This window comes from Sinocyclocheilus rhinocerous, unplaced genomic scaffold (assembly GCF_001515625.1).
Source record: "Sinocyclocheilus rhinocerous isolate Xijiao unplaced genomic scaffold, SAMN03320098_v1.1 scaffold853, whole genome shotgun sequence".
Taxonomy (NCBI): Eukaryota; Metazoa; Chordata; class Actinopteri; order Cypriniformes; family Cyprinidae; genus Sinocyclocheilus; species Sinocyclocheilus rhinocerous.
In genome coordinates, this window is record NW_015627738.1 from 2,559,573 (window position 1) to 2,574,412 (window position 14,840).

The 14,840-nt window shown below is 35.3% G+C and overlaps 1 pseudogene; it reads right to left on the bottom strand.

Moving 5' to 3' along the window:
* The window catches only part of LOC107734243 (uncharacterized), a 37,256-nt pseudogene extending 22,706 nt beyond the window's left edge, over nt 1–14,550 (bottom strand).
* Nucleotides 14,551–14,840: the final 290 nt, after the last annotated feature.

Here is a 14,840-nt window from a genome sequence, read left to right on the forward strand (position 1 = left end):
AAGAATAAGTAAGAAATACAGTCTGTTATATACTGCTGGGGAAAAAAATTACATGGAAAATGGTAATATGAATTCTTCATGCAAAAATCCTTAACTGACATATACCCTACTCATCAAAAGTTTGTAATAATATTTATTTTTTTTTGTTTCTGAAAGAAGTCTCTTATGCTCACCAAGGCTGCATTAATTTGCTCAAAAATACAGTAAAAACAGGAATATTGTGAAATATTATTACAATTTAAAATAACTTTTTTATTTGAATATACTTAAATATATATTTCTGTGATGTAAAGCAGATTTTTCAGCATTAATTGAAATAGACATTGAAACAGAAATCTTTTGCAATATTATAAATGTCTTTACTGTCACATTTGATTAATTTAATGCATCCTTGCTAAATAAAAGTATTCATTTCTTGAGCAGCAAATCAGCATATTAGAATGATTTCTGAAGGATCATGTGACACTGAAACCTGCTGAAAATTTAGCTTTGAGTTTGCATCACAGGAATAAATTACATTTTAAAATGAATTAAAATAGAAAACAATTATTTTAAATTGTAATAATATTTCACAGTATTGCTGCTATTACAGTATTTTGATCAAATAAAGGCAGCATTGAGCATAAAGACTTCTTTCAAAAACAACAAAAAGATCATAATTATTCCAAACCTTTGACCGGTAGTGTATAAGTGGACTTCAGGGGACATAATCGTACACAAATGTAGAATATTGTTCTTTTAATAAAATGTGGCAGTGAACACTAACACCTTGCGTAAGGTCCCTCTCGGCTGATTGGAACTGTCTGAGAGAGCAGTACAAGTTGGCTCTGTTATAGTAGACATGTGCAGACAGCATGTTGAGGCAGAAAGACTCACTGAAATCCTGCAGGGATGCTGGGACCTTCCGCAGCAGAGCGTGAGTGATGGCTCGGTTCAGGATGGCAGACTCATCTGAGGGATCCAGCTCAAAAGCTCGGCTGTAGTACTTACATGCCTGTGTCGCAGAAAAAATGAGACTCACTATATATCTCAGCAGCTCTCGTCTAGAGAGTCTCAAGAGAGTCAGTAGTGAATTCCCTCTGGTTTTACCTGCTCAAACTGTCCATTGTAAAAGAAGAGGTTGGCAGCGTTGAAGTAAGCAAGGGCATATCCAGGGTTGAGGCTGAAAGTGGTCTGGTAGTTCTTCATGGCACTAGCTTTATCCCTCATTAACTGTTGGATCAGACCTCGGTTTGTAAAGAGCTGCTCTGCATGAAGGTTACACTAAAAAGGGCAAAGACAAGAGATATTATAGGAATAATTCACTAAAAAAATGAAAAATTCACTTTCAATGCATGGTAAAGAGTGACGAAGACATATTCTGTAAAAAACATACTAACTGAATAAATAAATATATTCTGTTAAAAAAAATTGGAGGTTGGTAAGATTTGTTAATGTTTTTGAAATAAGTCTTGTATGCTCACCAAGGTTGCAATTATTTAATCAAAAATACAATAAAGGCAGTAATATTGTAAAATATTACCACAATTTAAAATAATTGTTTTCTATTTGAACATATTTTAAATGTAATTTATTCCTGTGATGCAAAGCTGAATTTTCAGCATTATTACCCCAGTCTTCAGTGTCACATGAATTAAGAATACCAAGGTTAACAAGGTTAAGATTTACATTTAGAATAGATAATTTCTTGTTTCCTACACTTCAAGCATTTAAAGAGACCACTTAAATTTTTGTAATGCAAAATATTTTAGTAGTTCTGTAACTGAGGAATTCTAAAATAACTAATGGTGTTGTGAAGAATTTATTGTCAGTTATGATTACTTTCTTGTGATTTAGTTTCCTTCCCATAACAGACATATTTTGGATGCACTGATTGCCTACTGAGATTATTATGTACATTACAGGACAACATTTTATAATAAAGTGATTTATGTATGACATGAAATCACAATAGGCAACAGATAGAACAGGACAAGATTTCAATTTCAGACCTGTCCATGCCATCCAGCATATTAATTGTTGAGTAGAGGATATTGTTGCAACTGAGAAGATACAAATATTGATGCCTTAAATACTGAAGCTTATTTCCAACACGGAATCAGAAAATAAAAAAGGTAATTGTGAATTTTTATCTCACAATTTGGACTTTCTTTTCCTCACAATTCTTAGTGAAAAAGTCTCGCAATCGCGAGATATAAGCATGTTATTCTGAGAGGAAAAGTCGCAGATGCATTTTTTTATTCTGTTGAGGAAACAAGCTTGTTTTGCCAATGAATACAAAAAATAGAAAAGCTAACTGTGACTTTTCACCTCATAATTCTGACTTTTCTTCTCAAAAGTGCGAGTTAAAAATTCACAAAAAGACTTTTCTTCTCAGAATTGCAAGAAAAATTAAAGCTGCAAGCAGCGATGAAAGGGCCCTGTACTCTTATAAAACGTGTGAAGTTTTGGGCAGATTGGACATTGTATGCATGTGTTACAACAACTTCCTTTTTCATAGTATTAATAGCATGCTTTAGCACTTAGTAAGTGTTGCTAGCATGTTTGAGTACAAAGTTTCATGAGTTTTCGAGCATGTTTAGGCCCTCAAAAACGCGATTAACTTTGGAGAAGAAGAAGAAGAAGCGGTAGAATAATAATAAGAAACGGAACAATTCCAATAGGGTCCTCACACCATCGGTGCTCGGGCCCTAAAAATTCAGAACTGTGAGATAAAAAGTCACAATTACCTTTTTTTAATTATTTTGTGGCAGAAATAAGCTTCCATATAAATACAACTGCAACAAAGGCAATTTATAATACAGCAGTACTGTGCAAACTTTTTATGTTACCCATACAAAAAAATCACACAAAAAAATCTCTCTACTATCTCTGTTGGGTCCCCTAGCCATCAATGAGATTAAATAGAGACTGTTTAAATCTCCTGTTTCTTCGATGTTTCTACTGAGGGGAAAAAAAAAACAGTAATCTTGTATGTGTCTCCTCTAAAGATTCAGAAGAGATCACAACTGTGCTCATTTTTGCCAGGATACAAAAGTCTGCTGTCAAAATTCACTGACATTTCACATCAAATTCTCCCAAGACCAAATTATCAGAGCTAGCATGCTATCCACATTCATTCATTTTTTACATTTTTATTTCTCTGAAGGAAGATTAAGAAGGATGTGGATACTTAAATGAAGCATTTGGGAACTTCTCTAAGCTATGAAAATTTAAACGTTATAAGTTATGCTATGAAAGATCAACCTGAGAGAAATAAGAAGCAAGACAATTATTTTTATGCCACCTGTAAACTGTATGCCAGGCTAATGCGGGCACTTGAACAGAGTGGATTGAGATGCAGGGCTGAGAGGAAGTCCCTCTGGGCTTGTTTCCTGGCTTGATTGTGCCCATAATCCATGAGAACATTGCCTCTACCCACATGGGACTCTTGCAAGAAGGGATCAAGCCTTAAAGCTTAGCTGTATGCATCCACAGCTTCCTGTAACTGGCCGAGGCTTGAAAACAGACAAAGTAAGTAGACTATTACACTCAGTGATGTGTCCTAATTCTGTTTGCACATGAATATTAGTTGTCTGCTTAATTATGAACTTTGCCTTGAACACTGTGTAAAAACGTCCTCTCTCTCTTGCTTTTGAACACTGAATTACAAGCTGTGCAACATTCCCAGTGTGAGCATTGAATTCACCCAGAAGTCACAGTTTAAAAAAGAAAAAAAACACCCTTCAATTATCGTGAAGAGCCATTTATTTGAAAGTGCTCCTTTTTAAGAAATGAAAATGTGCAAATGTCGACTTCTATGGATCTGAAAGCATTCTGTTCTTTTGTAAATGATAGTTCAGAGAGCAATGTGTCTCATCAGTAAGCTACTAAGATATTTCATATTATATAGTCCATGTAAAGAGATGAGAAGTCCTGTCTGTCATAGGCTGTTAATCTGATAGAAGTCGGTCTGAGCACATTCTGGACAGCACAGCACCTTTTGAGTGTTGATCAATAAAAATAACAGATACGCTTTGAATGCACCACTTAAATGTTGATTTGCACGATAAGCAGCACAGTTCACAGTGAGCTTATAACTATTCATAAATGTCATACAAGGTTTCAAGGACACCTATTAATAATGTAGTCTTTAGCGTGTTCTTCCACTCAAACTCATGCTTTCCATGAACTATCATCCAAAAGTTTGGGGTCAGTAAGTTTTTTCTTTTTTCTTTTGAACACTCTTATTCAGAAATGATGGATTAATCAAAAGTGACAGAAAAGACATTTATAATGTTACAAAAGATTTCTATTTGGTAGTGTGGTAGTGTGTATATTCTAAGCTTCTTGTGGCAAAAGACATAATTACTCACAATTTATTTATAATTTCATAATTCAGGCATAATGTCGTTTTAAATTTTTACCCTCTTAATAAAGGTTTTTTTTTTGTTTGTTTTTAATTCTTTTGAACTTTATATTCACCAAAGTATCCTGAAAATATGTTTCACGACTTAAACATAGTAAAAAAAAACTTTGAATGGTAGTGTGTATATTCTAAGCTTCTTGTGGCAAAAGACATAATTACTCACAATTTATTTATAATTTCATAATTCAGGCATAATGTCGTTTTAAATTTTTACCCTCTTAATAAAGGTTTTTTTTTTGTTTGTTTTTTTGCAGTTGTGTCTTTTCACAACTTTACATAAACAGGCATAATTTCATTTTTATTTTATTTATTTTATTTTTAAATCATTTTGTATTTTAACATGACAAACTCTTTTATTTTAAAGGCTCAAGAAAAAAATCGATTTTCTATCATATAGATTGATACTATATGAATCACCTCTTTACAGTGGTGCATTCTGTATTTCACAATAAAGAGCAGAATGAAAACTCAACTAAATTCAATGAATTCCTAGTTCAAGAAATTCTCAGTGAATAAAATCACATGACCTGCCATGATGGTGTCTCAGAGGGCTAAAGCCTTGATCTTTTATTTTAATCACTAAAGCAGTTTAACATGCTGTAGAGCAGTTTTTATGACCCCACTGCCACTGCTGAGTGAAAATGGTTCTCAGCTTAAGCATGGCAATTTAGCACTATGAAATGGTCAATCAATACGCAATAATAACTCAAAATAAATGCACATCTGTGGTGAATAACTCCCAGTGCATGAAAAAGTATTACATCTTCTGGTTGTTGCTGTGCTGCAGCCTTAAAGTCCTACAACAAAACGCAATAATTTTCACTAACATTATTTTCACTACTACTGCTTTTATAATAATGCTACTGAAGTCAACTTAACAAAAAATGACTCTGTTTACATTTAAATCGGTTCACATTATTCCAAAAATTTGTTGTTATATTTAATGGCTACTCTGATATTCCAATCAATTCCCAAGGGATAAACTTACGTTACCCCGTTTTTTCCCCATTTTTTTAATCTCCAAAATACTGTACGTCAACTTATGGACATAAAAATATGTTGTAAATGACATTTCATGTTGGCTTTGAAAACAAGAATAGAGAAATATGAAAAACCTCACTATGAATCAAACATCATGATGAATATGCTTTCAAAATCCTTGAGACAAACGGATTACAGGTCTGATGCAATCAATGCTTCTTATTTTCTTTCTTTATAACTGTGGCCTACCTGAAGGGCACTGTCATTCAGCTCCACATAGAGAAAGCCACTGTTTATCAACACTTTCAGCTCAAGCTCCGTCTTACAGCCCAAGAGCAGCGTAATGCTGTAGTCTCTGAGAGCCTTGAAGATTAAAGAGAAATAATGCAGGGGAAGAGAACAACAATGCATTAAAATGCAAATGCAGAAGTGCAATTGTTATGAAAAATCATCCTGCATACGTCCTTGTATACGGTTCTGTATATATGATCCTGCATGCATTGCTGATTTGAAAAAGCGGATGCAAAGTGGGGAAATGAAAAGAAACGTCACCAGCTCATAATCCCGCAGCTCATGAAAACATACGCCGCGGTTGTAGTAAGCAAATGAACAGGCACTGTCCAATTGGATCGCCATTGTCAGATCCTTCACTGCACTCTTGTATGCCTAAAACAAGATAAGTGCTCAGCATTTCTCTCGAATATCATAGAGAGTATCAGCCTCAAGTGACAGGTAATTATGCTCAAAACTGTGCTATTTTTTACTGACTTTCAAATAGAATTTAAGAGCTCCTTTATACAAGTATGCTCTGACACTCTTGGGCTGGATCCTGATAGCTTCATTACAGTCGAGTCCAGCCTTTGCATATCGTCCTTGAGCCCCATAAAGGGCGGCTCGGCTTAGATGCACCTTGAAAAAAAATGAAAAACATGTTTTAAATCTGAACCTAATGTTCTGACAGACCATGCACTGATCTAGAATCAAGGTGTACCTGATAGAGGTTGGGGTTGATTTGGAGTGCTGTTAAAGTCCTGCACGCCTGTGGAGTCTTGTAGATGCACGCGGCACAGTCCTCTCTGATGGTGAGCCTCAGCATGGTCTAGGTTCATGTTCACAGCGCTGTTAAAAGCATCCAAAGCCTGGAGGAGGAGAGTCTTCACTCTGCTGTATTAAAAAAAGGTGATGAGAGAATAGGGACAGATATGGTTGTGTTTCCATCTGTTTGGATTTTAACTATCACATCTTATGAACCTAATAAAATGCTACATCCTTTTTATCGTTTATTGAACCACAAATAATGATATTCAGAAACATGTTTTAAGAAAGTGAAGAGGGTACATTTTTAATTGGTTTAATGTTGACTTTATTATTCAGTTAATTACTTGTAACAAAAGCATTTGTTTCATGTTGCATACGCCAATGAGATAGAAGACCTCCGCAGCCTCTTTTGAAGTAATGAGTTTAGTTTTATTGGTACCAAGAAGTGACAGGGCATTTCTGAAACTCTCCACCGCTTCCTGTGTATGACACAATATAAACCATGGAAAACTTGCAGCATTAATAGGTCACAATACTGCCTACGAACAGACAAAAAGATGCTTTATAAGAGGTAATGAAATTTACAGAATGCTGACAGAAAGCAGACTTATCCATTGCATTCAAGGTATACATTTTATAAGTTATATCCATGCATTTCCTGGGAATCAAACCCATGACCTTGGCGTTGCTAGCGCCATGCTCAAATGTTTGAACTATAGTAGTAATATGGTTTCTCATTAAATTCTAAATGAGACAGCAAGACAGCAAGATGGCTGAACAATGGTTCAGCAAGACAAAACATAAAAATAGCCATTGCACACACATCTGAAAGCACATTTCATTTAAATTCTGTATTAATGTGCCAAGTCGCGATAAAATAAAAAAGATTTTAATGTAACAAACTACATTAAAACAGACAAATTATTTAGTGATTTTTTTCATTAAATAATTTTTTTTATTAAAAAAAAAAATTAAGATCATACTATCGAAAAATAATCTGCTGTGTACACTACTGTTCAAAAGTTTGGGGTCAGTAAATTTTTTTTTATAATAAATTAATACTTTTATTCAACAAAGATGCATTAAACTGATCAAAAGTGACAACAGTGCATATATTTTGGTATAATTTATGCTTTATAAAAAATTTATAAAATACGTATTTTATGAAAAAAACTAAAATCACACAAAAATTTTAAGCAGCACAATAGATTTCAACATTGATAATAAAAAGAAATGTTTCTTGAGCAGCAAATCAGCATATTAGAATGATTTCTGAAGGATCATGTGACACGTGAGACTGGAGTAATGATGCTGAACATTCAGCTTTGAACACAGGAATAAATTAAATTTGAAAACCATATTAAAATATAAAACAGCTATTTTAAATTGTAATAATATTTCACAATATTACTGTTTTACAGTATTTCTGATACAAAAAAGATTAAAAATCAAATGTTTGAACAGTAGTAACTGTAAAAACTGTAATGCACAGCCTCTAGTTTATCACTTTGGTGTATTTCTAAAACTGCTGAAAAAAGTAATACTAATAATGACTTGTTTGTGTTGGTGTCTTTGGAGAAGTCTGTTTGGTGTTTTGCCGGCTTAGTTCTGCCAGACAGAGCTTGACTAAGATACACCCTGCATGAGTCTCAGACTCACTGTGAACCTGTTCTCCCTCATCAGCGTCCTCCCGAGAAGAATGAGGTGTGGAGGAGAAGGACACATATCAACCGCTTTCTCGAGACAGGCGATGGCATTGGCATCGTTTCCCAGGAACGACTGGACGACAGCTTGCTGGACCGGTGATAAACCCAGAACTGTGACAGAAAGGAGGAGAGGTTTACAGCTGGGTCTAGTTGTTGTTATGGCAACATAAACCACATTTTCCTGCAAGGTTTACTTCACCTTCAGTTGGGCCAGGTGGCCTAACAAAATTGAATGATGCTCATTAAAAGATGGGCAGAGATAAGGGCTGAGATATTTCAGGAACTGAAAGTATGCTTGCAATTTGCTGGAGAATAAAATGAAACCTGTTTTCATTTCTGCTGCGTACCATATACAGAGAGTAGCCAGGTCAAACTGTTTCATTTCATACAAGTACTTCCCTCTAAAAACAGGACACAAAAATTGAAAAAACTTTTCTCTATAGCAGAGATTCACCAATTAAAAACAATAAGGTTTTTTTTTAATAGCCTGTTGTCATGGACTTAAGTCAAGGTTAGATTTTTAAATGAAGACAAATGAGGGACAGGAGTAAATTCCTTTCAGCAGGTTGTACTGGTTTAAGGTTTTAGACAGCCCATGGTTTCCTTTATTTTTTTTTATAAACAAATTTTTTTCAACTGGAATTTTGGGAAGACATTCTCAATTAACAGTAAGGCCTATTGAACTAACTGTACTTCTATCTTTCACAGTCTTGTGTCAGAATAAATATGGTGGTACTCTGAATCTGGTCCATAGAGGAAGCATTTTAGGTTTTTATCTCCTAAGAATCACACAGCAACTCAAGAACTAGAAAATAATAAAAGAATCAAGAACATGCAAATTTGTATGTTCAAATAACCTCATGATGTGCAGATCATTAGCGTCTGGCTTTATATGTATGGCTCGAGTCAAATCCCTCACCGCTCTACTCAGATTATTCACCTGTGAAAAGATCACGGTTTAGTTAGTTTTATAAAAATCTACATTAAAATAATAATTTAAGCTAACCAAAAATCTCAAATGAACACGGACAAGACATGCCATTATCCATAGTATTAATTTGAAAATTAAAAATTACCAAAGGAAATAGGACCAAAAGAAAAGCATAGTCAAATAAAATCACCAAATGCTTTTTTAAAAATGATCACAGACATATATTTAAAAATATATACATAAATGTAGCAAAACATATTTATAACAATTAATATTAAATACATCTAACAATAAATTTTGCTGGATTTATATATATTTCAGTATTTCCCCTGCAAGTGAAATTGTAAGTGTGGTTGTTTAGAAAAGTAATAACACACCTCCTCAACAAGCCGCATGATTTAAAGTATTATTTATTACTGTAGCACAAACAGGGTTTGGGGTTTGTTTAAATTGCGAACCACAACTATAGATCTTAGTCGGCTTAGATGCCATATTGAATTTAACACAGATGAAAATGAGGCTGTGAGGGATAGACTTAAAGTCTTTACAATGTAATTTTCATGTAATTTTGTCAGCTGATCAATCATTTTGTTGTTAAACAACAGTACAGTCTGTTGAATGCACTGTACTTCTATTCCTCAAAGCCTCGTTTTCATTCTTGCCAAAAATGAAATATGGTGATACCCTGATTAAGATCTATACACAATGGTAAGTTTTATTTTAAATACATTGATAACACATTCCTTCATCTTTTTATGTGGCACTACAAATTATCCATATAACATTCGCTTACGTTGTAGTAGGCTCTGGCCCGGCATACGTAGGCTTTTACATAGGTGGGATCCTCCTTCAGTCCTTTACTGAACTTTCTGATGGCCTCATAATGTCGGTCCATGTTCAGCATACAGATCAGTCCCAAACTGACGTGGGCAACAGCCGCAAATCTGCTGTGACTTTAGAGAGGTGCACACAGAGAGAAGAGATGATGACTCAGATACGATTTCATTGATTTTAAATAAGCTGCTCAGAGACATCTTTTTATGTGGCACTACAAATCATCCATAAAACATTCGCTTACGTTGTAGTAGGCTCTGGCCCGGCATACGTAGGCTTTTACATAGGTGGGATCCTCCTTTAGTCCTTTACTGAACTTTCTGATGGTCTCATAATGTCGGTCCATGTTCAGCATACAGATCAGTCCCAAACTGACGTGGGCAACAGCCGCAAATCTGCTGTGACTTTAGAGAGGTGCACACAGAGAGAAGAGATGATGACTCAGATACGATTTCATTGATTTTAAATAAGCTGCTCAGAGACTCTGTGTCACTTTTTACCAAGAATAGATTTTTGAAAAGTAACTTTCAAAGAGTTTCATGCTTCAATAAATGTATCCTCAAATACGGCCTTCTGCACTAGTGCAACAAAAGAAAATGAAGGTCTTTTTTGTCACAGAGTGGAGGAGGCTGGGACATCACCTGTCAAGTTTGATCACAGCTTCAAAGTCAGCCATAGCCTGCTGCTAGCGCCGAAGCGTCATGTAGACCAGACCGCGATGTAGGAATGCGCTCAGGTTTTCTGCACTGTCATCGATGAGAACTATAACACACACACATATACAGATAAATCATGGCTAATGAGAGGATCTGGCTTTGAAAGCATGTGATTTTACTTCTCAGCACATGCATATGCTCACTGAGGATTTCCAATGTACCACTTTCATTATCTGTGTCTGACAACAAGTTGCAGTGTAGTTATTGTAATACAGTAGCTCAGAGTGCTGACATGAGCACTGTATGGCTCTACACAAAAGATCAAATTGATTTCTGCATTACTGCTTTACGTATTTAATTAATTACTGCAATACAGCATTAAATAGTTATTAGGAGTTGTCCATTGAGAATTAATACAGTAATTATCAATATTAAATCTAATTTACATTTACAAATGGTAAAAACAAATTCTGCTGATTTGCAAAAAAGGTCTAATGTTACCTATTTTGATGGTGCTGTGTTAAAAAAAAATCGACAAAAATGTTCAATCACATACAGTTTTTTTCACAAAATAAGAATGATTGGTCAAATTATATATATTTATCAGCTTTGATGCACTTCTAAGTTCTTTTAATTACACGAAGAAGTATTTAAAATCTATTATTTAACTTACAATCAGCAAAAAAAAAAAAGGGTTCATATTTCATAATCATTCATACATGTGAAAAACAGAGAGAATAGAACAAATAGTTGTAACCTGGCTCAAAAGGAAGATAGGAATAATATTTGTGGCAATTTTCTGGTGATTAAGGGATAAAACAAGACATCTTCACCTTACAAATGGTTGCAGAAAGCCAAAATGTTATTAAATGCATCATATTTTGTGAGAAAGTGTGACGTGCTAAAGCAAAACAGGCACCATTTTTGGAATCAGCACCCCAAAGAATTTGTAAGAAACAAGTATTTGATTTCATTCAGCAAATATGATGGGTGGTGTAATTTATTTACATGAAATGAAATTCAAAGTGCTGCTGACATGTGGAACTTGCATCAACCCTGCATCAACGGGTGACTGGTTTGAGGCAGTATTTATCTTGCTTCATATACTGCAAAAGATTGTGTTGATAAAATTGCCTTAAAGTGCATTTTCTGCTAAGTATTTTCTGCATGGTACATGTCGCAAAAATAGGCTTAGTGCCGAAGCTCTACTCACGCCTACACTCCCGTTACACAGCACCACTGTGCTTAGGTGGGCAGTGTGAAACACTTTACTGATGAAGCTGTTCAGTTTGCAGTAGACAACGCTGACAAAATATTCCTCCAATCTTCAGAGATCAAAGGAGCAGATTACAGATGCTAAAATCATATAAGATAAGACTTGATGGCTCTTATTTGTTCTGCTGACTGAGTAGTGATATAATAAACAACCTCATATGACCTGATTCAACAGATGCAGCTGCCTGCCATGAGATGTTACGAGAGTGGCCCCATTGATGGTACATAATTATGTGCGAAATGGCTTTCTTTAAAGATTTAGATCAAAGACATGGAAAACACGATTTCCCTCCCCAGACCATTTATGCAATCTGAGCTAAAAAAATGGGTCATTCAGAAATCTGCATGTATATGACATCACAACTAAGCACATTAATAGCTGACTGCTAATATTTGGACATTATCAGCTTTGTCTCAGATGTTTCTTAGTTTCCTAGAAGTCCTTAAGAAAAAAAACTGCTGACATACATTGATTGTATTGATTGAAGCTTGTTTCTGCCACAGGATAAAAAAAAATAAATAAATAAAAGAGGTAAGAGGTAATTCTAACTTTTTATCTCAAAATTCTGAATTTATATCTCACAATTTTTTTCTTCTTCTTGCAATTCTCAGTTCTACATCTATATACTGTACAATTGCGAGATATTAACTTAAAACTTTTTTTCTCGTAATTCTGAAATACAAGCAGAAACAAGCTACTGAGGTCTCTCTCAGGAGGAAAAAAACTGAGAAGCAGATGCAGTCCCATTGATGTCTAGAAGAAACGTTAAAGAGATATGAGATATTAAAGATATTAAAGAGATCTTGTTTCTGATTTTTTCTTTCCTTTGGGCTTCCTGAAGAAATCTTATGAAAAACACTCATGTGTAACTTTTGAATTGATTGTTGAACAACCGTGACTGAACCATCTGTCTATCATCCTGCTTTTCAACAGAAAGTATCAGACCTCAACATATTACTTAAAAATTCCCATGGGCATCAGTCTTCCTCAAGCCCCTCAAAATGTTGGCAACGTACTGTATCTTTATATAGAGGAACTGTGAAACTGTGAAAATTGCACGTTTTCATGTGTTATATCAAACATGTGCGTGTTACCAGTGCTGAGATCCCTTAAGGCCATATGAGGCATTATCTCCCTCAACAGACACCCTCTGTGGTAAAACTCCAACCAGCTACAGGGATCCAAGTGCACAACCAGAGAAAAGTCCTCGATAGACTTCTCAAACCGACCCAGCTTGGAAAAGATCCTTCCTCTGTATGTTCTGCCGTGAGCGGAAAAACTATAATTGGATTTACACATCAGCGTAGATGTAATGTAATTATATTTAGTGGAAATCAAACACTGAGCATGCTGAATGAGATATATAAACCTCATAATAATCCTGACCTGGCTGTAGCATTCCCAGGTTCTTGCTTCAGCAGTAAGGAGAAGTCTTCCAGGGCCTACATCCATTTGGAGCTGTTGAAGTGCTGTATTCCATGGATCATCGTTGCATCTGTCCTTGTAAAGTCGATGGTGAAGGTCTAGGGGTCAAAAAGGATTTATGTTTAAAATCTTCCATGTTCCATGTAAATTGAGGCAATCACTGAGGCAATGATTAAGCAACAGTCTTGTATAATCAGCATTATCAGCACTCATTTGTGAACTCAAACAGATCTTGGATTTATATTTAGAGTGCATGATGTGCCTGCCAACTGTGATCTGCTCAGATAAGCTTTGAAAACCAACTAATTCTGTCCACTAAAATTAATACAAGCTAAATAAAGTGGTTAAAGAGTGCAAAAATAACACCTAGCAAACACTAATTCAGAAAGCCTTCTTGCAGTGCTTGCAATGCCAAAAATGTACAGATTCCATTCAAACATGCTTTTTTTGGTGCCAAAAATAGATCAATTCGTTTTTTTTATACAAATCCATTTCCCACCTTCTCTCTGACCCTTAGAGTTAAACGGACTATTAAGCGACTCGTTTTTGCTGCTGTGCTTTTAATAAACGTCCCCTTCACATGTGAAATGAGAAACTGCACTTTGCGGTTCTCTCGCCCAGGATGATTTTGACTCACCAACAGCCTCTTTGCAATGCCCTTATCACACTCTGACAGGTTCACAAAAAATTCATGCTGAAATGTGCTGCATAAACTGGCAATATCAGACTGCAGAAAGGATATGCAGGTGCTACACACAGCAAGGAACAATTTTTCCACATTTAACTCTTATCTGTATTTCTGTTAATTATAATACATTTTAACTGAACAGCACCTTTCATATATTAAATGCAGCTCAAACTGCTTCACAGGTCAGAATATAAAAAGCATAAGAAGTAGAAATCAATCAATAAAACAGTAACAAGCAGCCAAGAGCAAAAATGTGGAAGAGGAATTGACAATTAATGTTCAAAATCTACCTGATTTAAATAGTCAGTAATTTTGACGTAGCTAACTGTGATTAGTCTATTACACATCGCCTTGCAAGCACATTTGCTTCTGGAAATGCAAATCTATTTAGATTGTTTCATAGGGCTCACTTTTGCATAGTCCTCCATGGCCAGCAGTATCTAGCCCATCTTTTCATACATCTTTGCTCTCTTAAAGTAGATCTCTGCATCATCTGGCTTGACTTTGATGGCTTGGGTGTAGCTGAATGCCAGTGTGGTTTCCCTCTTTGTTTGTAGATTTCTGCTCTAGACATGAAGGTGTCTGGAACACAATTGGCATCAGTCATGAGCTTCTACTGTACACTTTGTTCTGAAAAAGTTTTGGGCACCAGAAATATAATAATTTACTTTTACATGAGCATTTTACATTCTCTCTGACCTTAAAGCTGCAGTCTGTAACTTGTTTTGGTTAAAAATGATCCGAAATCAATATTTGAGCAAGTACATAACCAGCCAGTGTTCAAAACTATCGCCTTACTTTAGCCCGATTCACAACGGTTAGCTTATAATAATGTTTTCTAATTTGAGTGGTACAGGTAGGTTTTTCGCGGGAAATTCAAGCCTGCTGCCGCGTCAT